This window comes from Narcine bancroftii, chromosome 6 (genome assembly GCF_036971445.1).
Source record: "Narcine bancroftii isolate sNarBan1 chromosome 6, sNarBan1.hap1, whole genome shotgun sequence".
In the NCBI taxonomy this organism is placed as follows: domain Eukaryota; kingdom Metazoa; phylum Chordata; class Chondrichthyes; order Torpediniformes; family Narcinidae; genus Narcine; species Narcine bancroftii.
The window spans coordinates 4,795,037-4,813,533 of NC_091474.1; the positions used below are offsets into that span (position 1 = coordinate 4,795,037).

The window sequence follows — 18,497 nt, forward strand, 5'->3', positions numbered from 1 at the left end:
GATATTCTGCTGTCCCTTTTCCACTGGCTTAATTGGCACGCTGGCATCAGCAAACGCCAGGGATATGAGTGGGGGTAGAGGCCGTCAATCCCCAGCATGAAATAATGTCATTTGATGCCAGCCTTCGGACAGTACATTCCCAGTTAATTCCTGGGACAGGGTGCTAGTGGAAAAGGGGCTATAGCCTCCCTTCTTCATCCACACCCCATCCCCCTGACCTTGCTCCTGGAGGTAGATAACTCTGTCCAAGAGGATGAGGCTTTCTATGGCTGGAGCTAGGGTCAGGCTGAGGCAGAAGTAGGCCAGCACCTTGCCCTCCTGTTCCAGCATGGCCTGCACCTGTCCTGTGACCCATTGAGCTCCTGCGTCCAGACCCAGTCTCTGTAATCCTGCCCGGGCATAGTCTGAATGGAGTAATTTCTACTTTTATGGGCCCAGAGGTCCCCAAAACCCAGCAACAATAGATATTCATCAAGACAAATGGTTACTCAAACAAAAGTTGCTTTTAATTATCTTTAAACATGAAAACAAGATCAGACTTTAACTTATTACTATTAACTTAATCCACTTCTAATTCAAAGCGGACATATATGTAATGTGTGTGTAAGTTCAGAAAAATTCTTTGATTCACAGTCCCATCTCACTTCTCACTCCTCCAAGTTCATTGCTATCAGGCAATTCTTATACCGTGCACAGAATTTAACACTCAGGAAGGTTCTTGTCGACTTTCAAAGAGAGATTTGTACGGATTCCTTCCAATCAACCACTTCAGAGCCTTGCTGAAGAAACTTGCCTCAACAGGGCTTTCCAGAGGATAACCTTTTTCTAAGAACCATCCACCAATGTTACTTCCCGACTTCTCAAAACATGTCCGACAATTTTCCACTCATGCTGTAGTCATGGCACTCAAATGTGGTACAGACCAACACGGAGTCGACTGATATATTTGGAATGGAACCTATTATGTGAAAATATTGCTTAATAAGAATGTTAATTAAACAGAAAGATGATGCACTATTTTTCCTTTACCTGCTAGCGTCTTGCTCAAATTCCTACAGCTGGCTCTTTTCCAGCTACTGTGGATGCAATTTCCCTCCCTGAACAATGCTGGTATCTCAGTCAAGCCCAGATTCTCTGCAAAAATATCTCATTCAACTTTTATTGGCCTCCACCATTCTTTTGGCTCTGATTGTAATGTTTATTTCATCATTAAACATTCTCAACTTCACTTCATCACTAAAGCATTGAGGATTTCCTCCTTAAACACTACATTAGCTTCATTCCTTTAATTCCTTGGGTTGCTCTCTAAAGACTAGATCCAAGTTTGTGTGATCTGATCATGTATTTCATGATGCCAAATTATGATTGATAATCCTCTATGATGTGCCTTAATATCTTTTTCAGGAAAACTGCAACTCAAATAAAATTCTTGCTGTTGCTACTTACCTCTCTGGATTCCGTCTAATTGTTCATTCTGTAGTCCTTAACGTTGGGTAAAATGGATAAGAACCCAAGTGGTCAGAATCAAAATTCATTGCCATGAACAAGTCACGAAATTCAGTGTCTTGTGGTAGCCTCACAGGGAAAACATTCATATAAACCACCTTTCAACAATATTTTTTTTTTAAATATTGCACGAAAAGGAAGGCAGTGTCTTTGGTTCATTGATCATTCCGGAATCTGATGCCAGCAGTAAAGAAGCTGCCCTTGTGCCGCTGAGTGCTCGTCTTTAGGCTCCTAACCTTTTCCCCGATGGTAGCAGAGTGAAGAGGGCATGGCCTGGGCGGTGGAGTCATCGGCAGATTTGTAGATTGTAAAAGTAGCTGCCAAATTGGCAGATTAACTACATGTCTGAAATAGCTAAAGAGAGTCATCAACAGTGGAGCTCCACCTGAATTCCATGACTCCTCATTCTCAGGGATAAGTTGAATTACTTCCCTCAGATCTTGTGATTTCTCCAACTTCATGAACTTGCAAACATATGTCATGTTCATCACCAACCATTAAAGTTTGTGACATTTCTCAAACATTTAATTTTTTTTTTAATTAAATTTAGACCTACAGCACGGTAACAGGCCATTTCGGCTCACGAGCCCATGCCGCCCAATTACACCCAATTAACCTACAACACCCAGTATGTTTTGAACAGTGGGAGAACACCAGAATCCCCGGGAAAAACACACGCAGACACGGGGAGAGCGTACAAACTCCTTACCGACAGCACAGGATTCAAACTCCAGTCCTGCTCGTTGGCGCTGTAACCACGTTATGCTAACGGCTACACTAACTGTGCCTCCCTGGTTGTTGGTAGTTTAATCTTTCTGGAACTACATGTTAATACTTTCATATAGAACTTCACTCTGTGAAATTTATCAACTTGTTTCGTGTAAAATAAACACAGAACTACATTGATTGTGTTGGGGAGCAATAGCAGCAGAGGCTTTAAACCCATTAGTGTTTACCACAGCTCAGTTTGAGCATGGAAATAAATATCTTTGATTCAGCTTCTTATTTTGAGATTTCTTTCCTCTGGTCCTTTCTTTTAAACAGATAGTTTCTTTCATGGTGTTAATAATTTCCACATTTTATGGTCTTTGTTTTCAATCTATAATTTGGGTTATAACTTTTTAGCCCCAGGACAGCTTGTTTTGATTAAAATGTATCATGTTTCAAAACTTGAGACTCTTAAGTAAAAGCAGATTTATATTATATAAAGCTGTTTCTGATTAAGGCATGAATTTAATGGCCTTGATTACTAGTTGCCTAAGACTGACATGCAAATTAATAACAATCACATCCTAAAGAGTATAATCCTCACCAATAACATTAAACTCCCTTCAAATGTGAGCAAATAGTTATTTTCGATTTAATTAAGAATTCGTAAATGGAGCAGTGATAATTAGAATAGTTGGTAGTGAATTGAAGGGAAAGTTTCATCCATTGTATTTCTCTTAAACACTTGAGATTCCTTCAAAAGTGTAATAAAATTAAACCTCTCACTCAGGGCATGAATATAGTGAAATGGTATTGATCATTCTTAAGGGGAAATAGTAGATTAAGTTAAAGCAGGTAAAGAAGCTTTTGTAGCTTTGTGATTCCCAGAATATACAGAATTGAATGTCCTTGGGCACTTCCCCAATTTCAATAGAGGTTCTATGGAAACCCAGATATTGGGGTGAAATCACATTTATAAAATATTTGTTGGGGCTTTGCTGGAGCTCTTGCCAGTGTCAAAGATTGAGAAGGAAAATGAGAAAAGATGTAGGAATTTTCCCTCTGTGTACTTAATAAAGTTGTATTCCAAACGAGGGAAGGATGCGATTTTGTCTGCAAATTTTCAATAAAACATGCACCTCTCCACTCACCTTCCTGGCATCACTGACACAACCAACGATTCCACCCACCACTCACCCCATCTACCCAACTGGACACCCACCACCCCCCCCCCCCCCACCCCAGGTTCCTGTACTTCATTTCATGTTCCACATTAGAAAGTACAGACTAAATACCACTGGTAAAGTTCATCTGCCTGTTTTTAGACTTAACAGAACATTGTCCTCAATTTTGTAACATGTTTGACATCTAAGATAATGCATTTGTCTTCTAAAACAATTATTCTCAAACCCTAGGATTCTGTTCAAAGTTTACAGGCCCCCTTTCCTGTGAAGCCGTCAAGGTTTGGTTGCTTCAGTACTTTTCTCCTACTGATTACAGGCACAATTCCAATGTTATCTACAAATTTACCGATTACACCCCATTTGTCAGTGAAATCACAAATAACGATCAAAAAGCGTGCAGGAGGGAGATAAATCAGCTCATTGAGTGGTGTCACTAGTGTTAGCAAATCCAAGAAGATCTGAAGGAAGAAAAACACAACCCAGTCCTCATTGAGGGCTCAGTAGTGGAAAGGGTCAAGAACTTCAAATTCCTGGGTTTCAACATCTCTGAGGATCTGTCCTGGAGCCCCCATGTCGATACAATCACAAAGAAGGCTCACCAGCATCTATACTTTGTGAAATGTTTAAAGAGATTCAGTATGTCACCGAAGACTCTTGAAAACGTCTACAGGTACCCTGTGAGACCATTTTGGCTGGTGTATCACTGTCTGGTATGGAGGTGCCAATGCTCAGGACAAGAAAAAAATTCCAGAGGGTTGTTAACTCAGCCAGCAACATCACAGAAACCAGACCACTCCTTCAAGATCATCTACAAGAGGTGGTGTCTTAAGAAAGCTGCCTCTATCCTCAAAGACCCCCACCACCCAGGCCATGCCCTCTTCACTCTGCTTTCATCAGGGAAAAGGGTACAGGAGCATAAAGACGAGCACTCAGCTTCTTCTCCACCGCCATCAGATTCCTGAATAATCAATGAACCAAAGACACTGCCTTAATTTTCATGCACTTTTTAAAAATTTATTGTTGAAAGGTGGTTTATATGAATGTGATGCTGGCACAAATTTTGTGACTTGTTCATGTCAATAAATTCTGATTCTGAACAACATTAAAAATATGTATGCTGTATAAATTGGTATTATTTAAATATGCTCTAGCCCCCAGGGTTCCTGTTGAGAATGGCTGTTCTAAAATATGTTGATGCACCATCGATTACTCGAAAGACTGTTGTTTTATTCACTTAAGGACAACGGCACATCCATACTGTTCAACTGTTCTGCACTGAGGATGGATCTGTGGAACAATCACCTTGATACAGGAGCCTGTGGGGAGGGACCACAGGTACAATCAGCCAATTGGTGTGCCTGACCAGACAACTATACACAGTGGTTTACCACATATGTGTTGTTCGAAATTTGTGACATACCTATCCAGATTGCAATTAATTCAGACTTGTTGTGAATTAGCCAACTTCAGTTATTGAGTATCTTGATGTGAACAGGCGCATGCGTTAACATTTCATTCTTGTGCTTCCAGCTGGTATTGGGAGGATAGATTACAAAAATGGAAATTAATCTTAACAATTGTTAAACTGAGTCAGTGAATTTTTTTTAGATAGATTTATAATTTTTATCATTTGCCTGCAACATAAATACATCAGTACTCTGTTCTATCCACTTAGCAACACTAATGTATTCTTCTTTCTTTTCGTCTTTGGCTTGGCTTCGCGGACGAAGATTTATGGAGGGGTAAAAGTCCACGTCAGCTGCAGGCTCGTTTGTGACTGACAAGTCCGATGCGGGACAGGCAGACACGGTTGCAAGGGAAAATTGGTGGGTTGGGGTTGGGTTTTTCCTCCTTTGTCTTTTGTCAGTGAGGTGGGCTCTGCGGTCTTCTTCAAAGGAGGCGCCAAGATGCACAGTTGGAGGCGATATCAGCCCACTGGCAGTGGTACAAGGTACAAGGACTGCTTAAAGAAATCTCTTGGTGCCTGCCACATTGACCACCTCCAGTGGGCTGATCTCAACTAATGTATTAGCATTGACACTAACTACCTAGGATTAGTGGAGACAGGGATAAATTCACTATAATCACTTGTTTACGGATCCACTGCTGAATTACCCTTCAATGTAAAAAAAAGTTTTAAAAAGAATATTAATCTGTTCTAAATCTTATGCTTTCTCCCAATATCACTACAAGGATACTTATTTTACTTTATATGGACGAATACATTTTTAGATTAAAATTTTACAACATATGGGTTTTAACATCCATTGAAAACCCATGTAAACATGTTAACTGCATGCACCTATCCAGACCAAGACACACAATCACTGACGTAGGCCATTTAACAACAAATCTGGATGTCACTCTAGAATTCATTGCAATATGGACAGGTATGTCATGAATTTTGAACATCACATATTTTAGAATAGTCTTTCTCAACAGGGTATCTGGGGGCCAGAGCCTATTTGTTTTCTTTTCACTTCACACAACATAAATATTTTTTAATGTTGTCAGAATCAAAATTTATCGTAATGAATGTTACAAAATTTTTAGCTTTATGGTAGCATCACAGTCCATTCATATAAACCACCTTTCAACCATAATTTTTTTTTTAAATAGTGCACGAAAGGTAAGGCAGTGTCTTTGGTTCATTGATCATTCAGGAATCTGATTGCAGTGGGAAAGAAGCTGTCCTTGTGCTGCTGAGTTCTCGTCTTGAGGTTCCTGTTCCTTTGTCCCGATGGTAGCAGAATGAAGAGGACATGGCCTGGCGGGTAGTGCTCCTTGAGAATAGAGGCTGCTTTCTTAAGACACCACCTCTTGTAGTTGACATTGAAGGAGTGAAGTTTGTTGCCTATGAATTTGCAGGCTGAGTTAACAACCCTCTGGAATTCTTTTTCTGGTCTTGAGCATTTGCACCTCCGTACCAGACAGTGATGTGCCAGCCAGAATGCTCTCCACTGCACACCTATAGATGTTTTCGGTGACATACAAAATCTCCTCAAACACATCGCAAATGCCTTCTTTGTGATCGCATCAACATGGAAGCTCTGGGCCAATTTCCTTGGAGACGTTGACACCTAGGAATTTGAAGTTCTTGACCCTCTCCACTATTGAGCCCTCAATGAGGACTGAATCGCGTTCCCCTGACTTCCTCCCGAAGTCCACAATCATTTCCTTGGTTTTGATAACGTTAAGCGCAAGGTGCTTGTTGTTACACCATTCAATGAGCTGATCTATCTCCCTCTTATATGTTTCTTCGTTGCAGTTTGTGATTCTGCCGACAACTGTGGTGTCATTGGCAAATTTGTAGATGGCATTAAAATTGTGCCAGGCTACACGGTCATGGGTGTATAACGAGTAGAGCACTGGGCTAAGCACACATCCTTGGGGAGCGCCTGTGTTTATAATCAGTGAGAAGGAGATGTTGGTTCCAATTCATACTGACTGTGGTCTTCCGATGAGAAAGTCAAGGATCCAGTTGCAGAATGGGGTACAGAGGCCTAGAGTTTGTAGCTTCTTGACCAGCATTGAGGGAATAATGAGCTGTTGTCTATGAAGAACAACTGTATGTATGAGTTGCTGTTTTCAAGGTTTTCCAGAGCTGAGTGGAGAGCTAGTGATATTGCATCTGCCGTGGAGCGATTGTGATGATAGGCGAATTGCAATGTGTCCAGATCTTTACTTAGGTACGTGTAAATTCTGTCAAAGTTCAACCTCTCAATGCATTTCACAGTAGATGTTAGTGCTACTGGGCAGTGGTCATTGAGGCAGCTCACTCTACTCTTCTTGGGCACTGGGATGATTGATTCCAGTGGGAACCACTGACTGAAGCAATGAGAAGTTGAAAATGTCTGTGAACACTCCGGCTAGTTGTTTGGCACAGATTTTCAGTACCCTACCAGGTACGCCACCAGAGCCTGATGTCTTGTGAGGGTTCATCCTCTTGATTGATGTTCTGATGTCATCATCAAAGACAGAAATCCCAGAAAATAAGGAGGTTAAAAAAATACAGAAGATTTAAATTGGTGCGCCTCGCCGCTAGTTTGTGAATCACGCAACACACAATCTCAAGCAGCTGGAAAACTCACTTATCTGGCATCTACTAATCCCAATAAGTGCCAGGTACCAGAGGTTTTACTGTATATGGAAAGACCAACATTAACATTGTTCCACACTGTTACTGATTATTTCATTTGCTTAGCATTTCATTAGGCTTCAAGTAACCAGGACCATAATTATTAATGGTTTCAAGATCAGATGACAAAATTGGTTTACTTTTCCTATTAGTTGCACTATTTCTATAAATTAAAGCCAATCTTGGTTAAAATTTTCAGTAGCTTCAAATGAGATAAAGATTTGACTTCTAAACATTCATTTTATTTAAACAAAATATTTGAGAAACATTTTTTTAAAGTGTAGATACCAAAAATCTGAAATAAAAACTGAAAACTAAGCAGTTCAGGTAGGAGAAAACCTGTAAAAATTGCTCCACGACTAAAATGATGGAACAAGGGAAAAGGAGTGGCTTGGAAGAGAGGGCTAGTCTGGAAACTGGAGCACTTCTTTGTGCAGATACTGAGAGTTCCCAGCATTTTCAGCTGGGAGTAATATGAAGAAAGTGGGAAAGATTTGTGATTTGTACCCCTGAGCTATAGGATATTATGGCCTAACAGCATTTTATAGAATGAGCAGAGCTGAGCAGAGGCTGTCAATGAACCAGAGAATAACTAAAACAGGCTGCAAAGTGCCTGAGAGAGAAATGGGATCAGGGCATTGGGGAGAAGGGATATTTCTACCTTTTACTCTTGTTTTATGGAAATTCTGAAATCTGCCCAGAAATTGAATCTATTTGTACTAAATTTTATGTACAAATCATGCACTAAAACAGTTGAGCCCAGAGCTAAACTGCTCTGGTTATTTGAACCTCTTGATGGCTGGTCATCAATGATTGCTGCCTTTATATACCATGCCTCATTAACCATCTCACACCCTGCAGAGGTGTGGAACTTCTCATATCATAGGTTCAAATCCAGAGTAATCCTATATCTCTCTTTTCCCCCTACACTTCCCCTCAACTCCGGCATAGTCTTTTAATCAGCCATTCTGCTGCTAACATGAGGAGGATTCCTTTAAGATCTGGCACTTTCCCCAATAATCTGTGCAGGATAATAAGGCAGGAAACTTCCATTACAAAACAGCTCATGTTGTTTTTCACGAATATTTGGTCAATACCATAATTTTTTTTGGGGGGGGTTGGATCCAATTGTTATTTGCCTTCTACCCAGTGTATGTTTACCTTGCTCAAAAAGTGAAACCTATTTTCTGGGCACGACTTTCTAAAATGGCCTGCAGATTACAACATCATATGATAAGACTTCCTTCAATTCAAATCCGTCCTGCACAGTTACACTGATATTTAAAAGACTTCCATCTCTCTACTACATCCTGCCCATGAAACAAATTGTCCCAATGCACACCCTGCAAGTCCTTTCGCATCTCCTCAAATCTAGCTTTTCCCCAATCAAAAACCTCAATCCTTGGCCCTGATTTCTCTCTTTCCATAATGACATTGAAGCTGATGGCATCCATAAAACTTACATTAATGGTTAAAACTTTACAAAACTGTAAAACATAATAATAGTAGCAATGAACAATATATATTAAGACTGATAACAAACAATTCATTTTCCAAGGAAAACATTTAAAATAGCCCAGTAGCAATCTCCACTTACCCTGAGCAAAGTAACAAGCAATGTAAGGGACAGGAAGCGGGGGGGGGCTTCAGAGATGCACAAGAGGTGTGCACTGTCAAACTCATTCCCACCACAAACATTATTAAATTTATAGTAAATACAACGAACTCATTGAGATAAAATTCACAAATACAGATTTGAGAATAGAAATGATTAAAGCACATTTTTAATTCTGTTACACCAGTAACATCCATCTGCAGCTGGGAGTGGATACCAATGAAGAAGGAATCCTTTCAAGGTCTGATTTTAAACATCTTACTTCAGATTCTAAAACTGTAGGAGAACTGAGGTCACCTGACAGCATGAAACAACTGTTTGTGTGGGATTCCCATCCACCAGCCGCTTCTGGAATGGCTGGTTTGCCCATTATGTTAAATAGCTAATAACCCAGTTTGACCATTAACATTATTTATATTGTTAGGTTGCTTTCACCATGTTTCTCTCTGAGGTTTTAAATCTAAAATCACACTGCAAAGTGATGATTTTTCTGCAATGCCTGGATAGTATATAAACTACAATTTTCATTGTATCACACTACACATGACAATAAACTAAAATGATCTAACCTGGTAGGTCATAACTATACACAAGAATAGCTGTTCAGCTATCCAAATTGTTCCACTCACTGTAGCTATGATATTACCAGCAATCTAAATGATGGTCCAGGCATGTCTTAAGCACACTAAACACAGGAAGCCTACCCCTGCTAACTCCTTTTCAAACTGTGTCTCTCTGCAGTGCCTAATCACCATTACTTCCTGGCACAAAATTTAGATTCTGATCTGGTCTGCATAGACCTTCCCACTGCCTTAATTTCAAACATGGATGGAAGGATACGAGATGAAGGCAGAACAAATATTCCCCATAGGAAAGCAGGGCTTGACCAAGTTTAACATCAAAGTACGTTTTCAGAAGTAAACTCAGTGGGAGTGAGAGAGCTGAAACAAGCTGCTACTTCAATAAGCATTTCTAATAAGAATGTGTAATATCAAAGCTCTTCAGAGCATAGCCAACAATTCTTTGTCTCCATCTTTCCAATCAGCAGGTGTTCAGTGCTAACCTCGCGGAGCATAAAAATAAATTCAATGCTGTCAATTTAAAGGTTTCACTGCATGGAATATTAGGTCAAAGCCTCTTCTGCCAAATTGGAGATATACTAATTTAACCAGTGCAAAAATTGATGGACTTGTAGGGACAGCTTTGATAAATGAGGAAAAATTATTTTTAAAATAGACGAGATCTATACTGTTGTGTTGGTTCAAAATAAATGGGCACAAAAATGTAATCACAGAACACAAATACTTTTGGTGCTATGACATTTTAACAAAACTTCATGTCCCAGATAGAAACATGATCTTGCCCATCTCTGGGTTATGTCAACCTAATATTTCATGTCACCTCTGCACTATTGATATGACGGTATCATTAGCCAATTGGAGCTTTGCATGGGAACTGAACAAAATATGGCTTGGGGCACTCTTGAATGCTTACAGCTGGAACAAGTCTTCACCCCACAACATTAGATTATGAAGCCTAAATCTTCTCTCCCCCCTCCCTGTTTCTCTCCTGGAGCCACCAAACCAATGGTCACCAGAGGCTCAGCAATGATCCTAACCTCCAACCCCAACAACATTGATCACCATCCTTTTATTCATCTATTCCTCACCACTGATCCATTATTTCCTCCCTGAACCTTGGCCCCAACTTCTTGCCCAGTTTGATTCTGAATTCTCCCCACCTCTCCCCCATAGATCCAAGACATTGGTCATTCTTCCACGTAACCTGACCACAGCATTTAGTTACAATCTTCCTTTGCAAACCCACTCCCCCACACTCCACCAACACCGCCTGACCTCCACCACGGGGTCCATATAGGTGTCAAATGTCCTTCCCTCATCCTCAAAACCTCTGAACTCAGTTTTAGATTCAGCTGAAATACTTTCAGGTATGAAAATGTCAATAACCCTTTCAGTTGTACTCAAGGCATTGTGAGAGCAATGTGCAGGCAAAATCTCATAACTGTAGTCACTAACATAATATCAGGCAAATCTATCCATTTTCCCTGTATATACACCTTTATTTTAAAGCCATTTATTTTAATTGGGTCACAGCGAAAAAGAGGTACATCACTGAAACAAGTCCTTTAACCCACTGAGTCCATAGTGATCATCCACTACCCATTTCATCCATTTACATTTATCTGATAATAAATCCATAATATTTTTATTCCCCCCACATTCCCAACAGTTCCTCTAGATGCCAATCAATGCTGGGGCGACTCTCCCAAAGTGTCTCCCTATCCCTGCCTAATAAGAGTCTTTATTGTTATTAGGATAACAGTATTATAAAGTACATTAGAAAAGCTTTATCTGTAAATTTAGGAGATGGTGGGACGGTTATTGCAGCCGTTAGCACAACACTGTTACAGCACCAACCCTTGGGTTAAAATTTAAATTTTGTCAATTATAGGAATTTCCTGATTAATGTGAACTTTACATAATTAATAGATTTTTCTTCAACTTGCTTTACATTTTGAACTGTCTTTTGTCTTTTAAACTGTTTAGTCTTTTTTTTAAATATTTTATTTATGATTTTCACAGACTCGCAAAGCTTAACCAATCACTCAATTTTCTCAACATTCCTGCATAGAGTCTGTATTTATCCCCTCCCCTTCCTACCCCTCCCCCATACAATTTAACATACCATCAAGTAACTCCTAGTAATACACACATGAATGGGGCTTCGATCCCTACAAACCCTAAACAGGGAAGAAAAAAAACACGTTGCCTGCATCATATCCTGTTTCATTAGTTACACTCCTTTCCTACTGTGGACTAATTATTACAGTATCTCTATTTCTAGAAAGGGGGCTCAAGTCCATCTGGGTCCCAATATATCTCAAATAAGGTTGCCATTCTCCAATGAATGTGTCATGTTTCTTCCTTAGGTTATTTGTGATTTTTCTCCAGGGGAATGCAACTTCAAACATACAAGCCATGAAGTGCAGTATGTTATTGAAAATTCACTTGTGAATTTAGCTGGGAGTTGGTTGGACTTCCACAAAACTGCTAAACACTTCCTGGCTACCGCTAAGGTGACCTTCACAAATGAGATTTGGTGTTTGGTCAGTCTAAACTGTACACCTCCAATATCTCCCAGGAGGTACAACTCCAGATCCCGTGGAAAATCTATTTCTGTAATTTTTTTTCAGAATATCCCCCAGGTCTTCCCAGAAGGGTCTCACCTTTGTACACAGCCTGGTGGAGTGGATGAAAGTAAACTGCTTATTCTTGATGCAGGTGTATTAATTAGACATTGTAAGAGCGAGTCTCAGGCAAACAGAGAATTTGCATATCCAGCATCTGCAATCCCCGTGGGGGCTGGATGCCAGGGATTTGTATATCCGCTTGGGCTGTGAAGACTTTTAAATTTTACAGCTGGGTTTTACAGGATTCAGGAAATCTGAAGTTTTGATGAAGGATGAGAGGTGATTTAATAGAGGTACATAAGATTTTACCCAGGGCAACAATAACAAATACCAAAGATCGTCTGGTTAAGGTGAGTAGAGGAAAGTTTAGTGGAGGTATCGGAGTACGTTATTTTTTGCGCACAGAGAGTGGTGGGTGCCTTCACTCTCCACAGGGGTGGTGGTTGACATACAATAGGATCATTCCAAAGGCTCTTAGACACATGAATGAAAGAAAAATAAACCGTTACGAGTGTGAGGCAAGAAGTAGATTGCTGATTAGTAGGATTACGTTGGTGGGTACAACATCATGGACTGAAGGGCCCTTTATTATGCTGTAATGTTCTATGCCATTAATGGGAGTGTAGAAACAACATTCATGCCATAACCTAGCAAGCACGGACTTGTGGGCCAAAATGGCCTGTTACCGTACTGTATGCATGAACAAATAAATAAATAATTTGGAAGGAAAAATGCATTCAGTTCGCACTTTGTTCATTTGGAGGAGGGCTTAGTGAGCTCATCACAGGCAGAGACCTTGGGCAATTTGCCAGCTGAATAATTGGAGCAGTCTGCTTCTTCAGCTCTCATACAGGTGCACTGTCCTCTTTTGTTTTCTTCAGATAATTTATCTTTGTCTGGTAACATCTGTAGTTTGATCATGTGCTGTTTTGAGTCAGGTATCTTCCTCTACATTTTGAATTTATATAAGTCCTTGTGGATTTCATTTCAATTTCCCTTGTGTTTATAACGATATGGATTAATAGAAGGGAGTGGGGGGAAATGTATTGTTTCTCTGCCTTGTAAATCACAAGTGTAAACTAATCAACTACAATGGTAATGGAGTGCTTGTTGGACAATTCCCAGCTCAGTTAAAAAAAAATCAAAGTTGAAAACAATGCAGATAAAAAATTCAATTAACCGGACAGGAATTAAGATCATTGATCCATTGCTCTGGTTCCATGTAAAATTTCTGAGCTTACAGACCAACTGAACTGTTTGTGTGGAGACTTATTTGCTTATTTGACAGATCCATTTTGAATGAGGTAGAACTTTAAAATTTGAGCATGAAAAGAAATAACTGTTTACATGAAAATCAAAATAAGTTGAGCTTTTAATTTAGAAAAAAGCATTTAAATTGTAGCTTCTGGAAGCTTGAGCAACAGTGAGAAACTAGGAAGACTCAGCAAGGTCAGGCAGCAAAATGGTCAATCAAGAGATTGAGTTGGGACTGATTCGCCTCAGCACGATGGCACAGACCTTCCAGCCTTGACAGCTTTAGAGACCTTAGTTCAATACTGACCTCGGCTGTATTTGTCCAGAAAATAAAAAGCACCAAAAATGCAATATTAATCCTATCATTTGCAAGACTCATTAAATTAAATGAAAATAAATCAGCCAGGACCCTTGAAGAACATGTTGCTCATTCCTTGGAATATTTTTCTATTTAATCCACCCATGTGTTCCAAGAATCTCTCTCAAACTCATTGGACAAAAATCAAATAATTTTTCCAAGCAAATATTTTAAATGTCAATACACTTTCCCTATTTTGATCTTATCACACTCAATTATATTTTTAACAATTACTGTGCAATAAAGGTCAGTGATTATAGTGATTAATACATTTGTGCAATAGTCTTCTCAGTTTTTCCATTGAGAGTGTTATTGCTCCACAGAGAAAATGAGTTAAGAGCAGTTAGAATACTGGGTAGAGGAATTGGATCAGATGTAATGCTTCTGTATCAGGTCAGCATACCCATATAAGTATAATTACTTTCCTGAAGAAAGTACTGGCTACTGTTTATTTTCTGAAAATTGATTTATATCCTTGTAGCAAAGAAGAATGAGGGAAGATTTGATAAGAGGTTTACAAAATTATGAGGGGTATAGACAGAGTAAATGTGAGTAGGTTCTTTCCACAGATTAGGAGAGATAAATACAAGAGGACATGGCTTTAGGGTGAAAGGCAAAAGGTTCAGGGGGAACATTAGGGGGAATTTCTTCACTCAGAGAGTGGTGGGAGTGTAGAATGAGTTTCCATCTAATCTGGTAAACGTGGGCTCACTCTTAAATTTTAAAAATAAATTGGATAGATACTTGGATGGGAGGGGTCTGGAGGGTTATGGAAGGGGAGCAGGTCACTGGGACTAGCAGGACAGACTAGGAAGGCCAAATGGACTGTTTTCTGTACTGTAGTGTTCTGTGATTCTATGCTGTCTAAAGAGGATAACTGAACCACAATCATTTTTGATCCTAAAAGTGGGCTGTAATTTAAATGAATCATGAACGAAATAAGAGATCTTGGAGCAAAAAAAGGGTTAAAACTCTAGAAATTCCAAAATAATTATTGATAATATATGATTAAGCATAAATCCATGGACCCCGCATTTTCCACAAAACACAGAATATAAATCTGTTAAACTCCTCCTCCATTCTGATTAGGACTAGGTGCAGTGCTTTACAAATGGGGCAAAAAAAAGTTATTGTGCTTCTTACATTATAATGATTTTTATTGGAATGTCCTGGCTTCCTTAGGTAAAATATTCTAATACTCTCAAACAAAACATGTTTGCGATGATAAAGCAATTCCATTTTCAAAAGTTAAAGTATTCTGAGCTGCCATGAAGGAGGTCTTGATGTTGCAAGACAGACTTTCAGACACTTGGCCTGAATCTCGATTGTGAGCATAGAGAGAAGCAGCTGTAATGTTATGACCAAGTAAATGTGGTTGCTTAGCAACCTTCAAATGGCTGAACATTTAACTTTTTTTTAAAAAGGAAACTATTCTAAATTTTGTAAAATGGTATTACAATGTTGAATGAATAAGACAGTTAAACATAAAAAGCTGTAGAAACTCAGCATTCTTCCTATTCCTTGACAAAGGGCTCAGGCCCAAAACGTTAGTCACATTTCTTTACCTTTTCTACATGAAGAACGCTGTGTTACTTTGAGTTTCTCCAGCACTTTTGTTTTACACAGCTCGGTTTTACAGGATGACTAAAATGCTTTTGGATTTTTTTCCCATTTCAGCATTTTAGTCATCGTCTTACTCTAAAACGTCTGTTTTTTGGGAATTTGAGCAACTGTCAAAAAAAATTGCGGAGAATAAATAGGTAAAAAAATATCAAAGTTTAAAATTGGCGCACCTCACTGTTAGTTCACCAATCATGAAACACACCATCTAAAGCACACATGTCAAACTCAGGCCCGCGGGCCAAATTTGGCCCGTGATATTATATTTGGCCCGCAAGATCATATCAAATATGTATTAGAGCTGGCCCGCTGGCCGCCGCGCCAGTACAGCGCATGCACAGCTAATACTACAAATCCCAGAATGCTTTGCAAATGCATCAGCGCCGGCCCGTCAGCCCGCTAATCGCCCCCACCTCCTCTCTTTACTTTCATTAACATCTGCGACCTGTCGCCCAACTCACATGTAATAAACCCCTTACGAAAAATGGCCAAACGAAAGACAGAAAACAGGACCTTTCAAGACAGGTGGGAGGCAGACTATATGTTCATCATTTTAAAAGACAAACCGGTTTGTCATTGAAGCAAGTTGTTATTTTTTTGACTTGTTGGCTTGTGAAAAAAAATACATTTAAAAGGAGCTTAAAGGCTAGAGAGAAATATTATTTATTGAATATTTTATTTCTCATTTGTTAATGCTTCTTCTGGAAAGAGTTTAACCAAAACTATTATTAAACATTTATTTTAATAAGAAAAAGTCTAACATTACATATGTTGAAAGAAGAGAAAACATGCAGATGTTGTTGAAAATTTTCAATGAATATTTAGTTTGGCCCACAACTTAGTCCAAGTTTTTAATTTTGGCCCTCTGTGAATTTGAGTTTGACACCCCTGCTCTAGAGCAACTGGAAATTCATTTATCCAGCATCTACCAATCCCCATAGGTGTCAGATACAAGGAGTTTTACTGTATTTAAATGCTGCATTATTACATAGTGCCTTATCAGTTTACTTCATGCATCCAAAAATATTTTACATTCCAACTATTCTGGACATTTCTGGGGTGAATAAGTCTTATAACCAGCTCAAATTGACACTGATGAATGCACAGTTTATCATTTTTCTTTGCATTGTTTGAACCAAAAATAGATTGGAGCAGAGTGAAACTCCCCATTTTTCAAAAATACATATACACGCATACATATATATTAAATACATACAAATATATACACACACTGTACATATACAAACTAGCTCTGAAGATGTATTCTTATTGTCTTTTTCTGCATCTATATCAGCCTTCACCACCATCAGATAATGACATTCTTCAATTGTCAAATCACAATTGTAATTATTGAAAATTTGTCAATAGATTCCCCACAAAGTGAAGGCATAAGTAGTTTGATTTTTTTTAATGTTGGCACTGCCGGAACTGCTGCAGACCCAGGGAGAGCAGGGAGCGGAGACACAGCACTCCTCTGCAGGCTCCTACTGCTCAGTCCAATACTCATTACTCCAGATTTAAGCGACCTGTTAATGGAGATGACAGTATTTGATTTCAAATCCTGCAACCGTTGGGTCAGGGCCCTCAATGGTGGTGCCTGTGCTGGGCAGCGACCATGAGGGGTTGCAGGCTCAGGGGAAGCAGTGGACTGGTGCAAGGCATTAGAAACAGGGAGAATGTACCCCCCACCCATTCCACTGAGATAGAAAAGCATAGGAGATGACAGAACAGTGACCAAGGCAAAAGATCAGCGAGGGACACTACAGCTAAAGGACCGATACAGGCTGCAGTCCGTTGCCGACTTGCAATCGACGGACTCCCACAGGCTGCAGGAGACTGGCGAATGGGAACCAAATGTGGGAACTGGCATTTGCTGAGGGCAAGGAGGACACTGAAGGCTTCCTGATCGAATAGGAGATTTGGATCTGGAGCTTGGGTTGCCAATGGATCAAACAAAGATCTGTCAAGCTGCAGAGGCTGCAGGAGTGCTGAAGACGAATCCATGGACACTCAGCATCTCTGAAGGGATTCTCTATCTCATACTGTAAGGAGCGCCGGGCAGTGCTAGTGAAAACTTTTTGTGTGTCTTATGGCAGGCAAAAGGAAATTTTGTGTGATATTACATTTTCTTTTTTAAAAAATATTTTTATTGAGTTTAACATAAACCATAAATACAAAATTGACAATTACATAGTAATTTATTTGTATACAAGCAACACACAGAAAAAAAATTAAAAAGATATATAAAACTGCATCAATAATTATTTGTAATACCTCAAACTATTGATAGAAAAGATGTATGAAGCTAAACCAAACCCATTTATTGAAATAATTTGATAAATTAATAAAGAAAAAAAGAAAAAAATTAAAAACTACAAACTAAACTTAATCTAACCGCTCCCTCTAACCAAGGTTACCTTTTATACGGTTAATTTTACAAATGAATAATGTGAAATCATTGGTGAACCTCAGGGAACAGGCAATGAACCACTGGAACATACAGTGGTGGCGACTCACTTACCAGCAAGCGAACCAGCTCCCAAAATGGTGGACTTGCTGTGACATCACTTCCTGTCCATGTGACAGAAGCAATGATGTATATAACCCCAGAATGCAAGCCTGGAGGTGTTATTCTGGCACGAGACTCCAAAGTGTGACAACATGTACACCAACTTCTATAATAGCTCAGTATAGAATACTTAGCTAGAAAATCATTTTAATTCTTGCAATCATAAAAATTCTAAAAATGGGCCCCACAATTTCATAAATTGGAACTTTCTATTGTCAATATTATATCTAATTTTCTCTAAACTTAAATAGGACTTTATATCATATAGCTACTGTGTATGAGTAGGTGATGAATCATCTTTCCATTTCAATAAAATTGGTCATCTGCCTATCAA

The 18,497-nt window shown here is 39.2% G+C and overlaps 1 protein-coding gene across 1 annotated transcript in view; it reads right to left on the minus strand.

Moving 5' to 3' along the window:
- LOC138735620 (fibronectin type III domain-containing protein 11-like) overlaps positions 1-9,155 on the minus strand; it is a 96,842-nt gene extending 87,687 nt beyond the window's left edge. The window contains exon 1 of the mRNA XM_069883690.1: positions 9,134-9,155. The gene's annotated coding sequence lies outside the window, so the exon portion shown is untranslated. The remainder of the gene's footprint in view (positions 1-9,133) is intronic.
- Between the last annotated feature and the right edge of the window lie 9,342 nt (positions 9,156-18,497).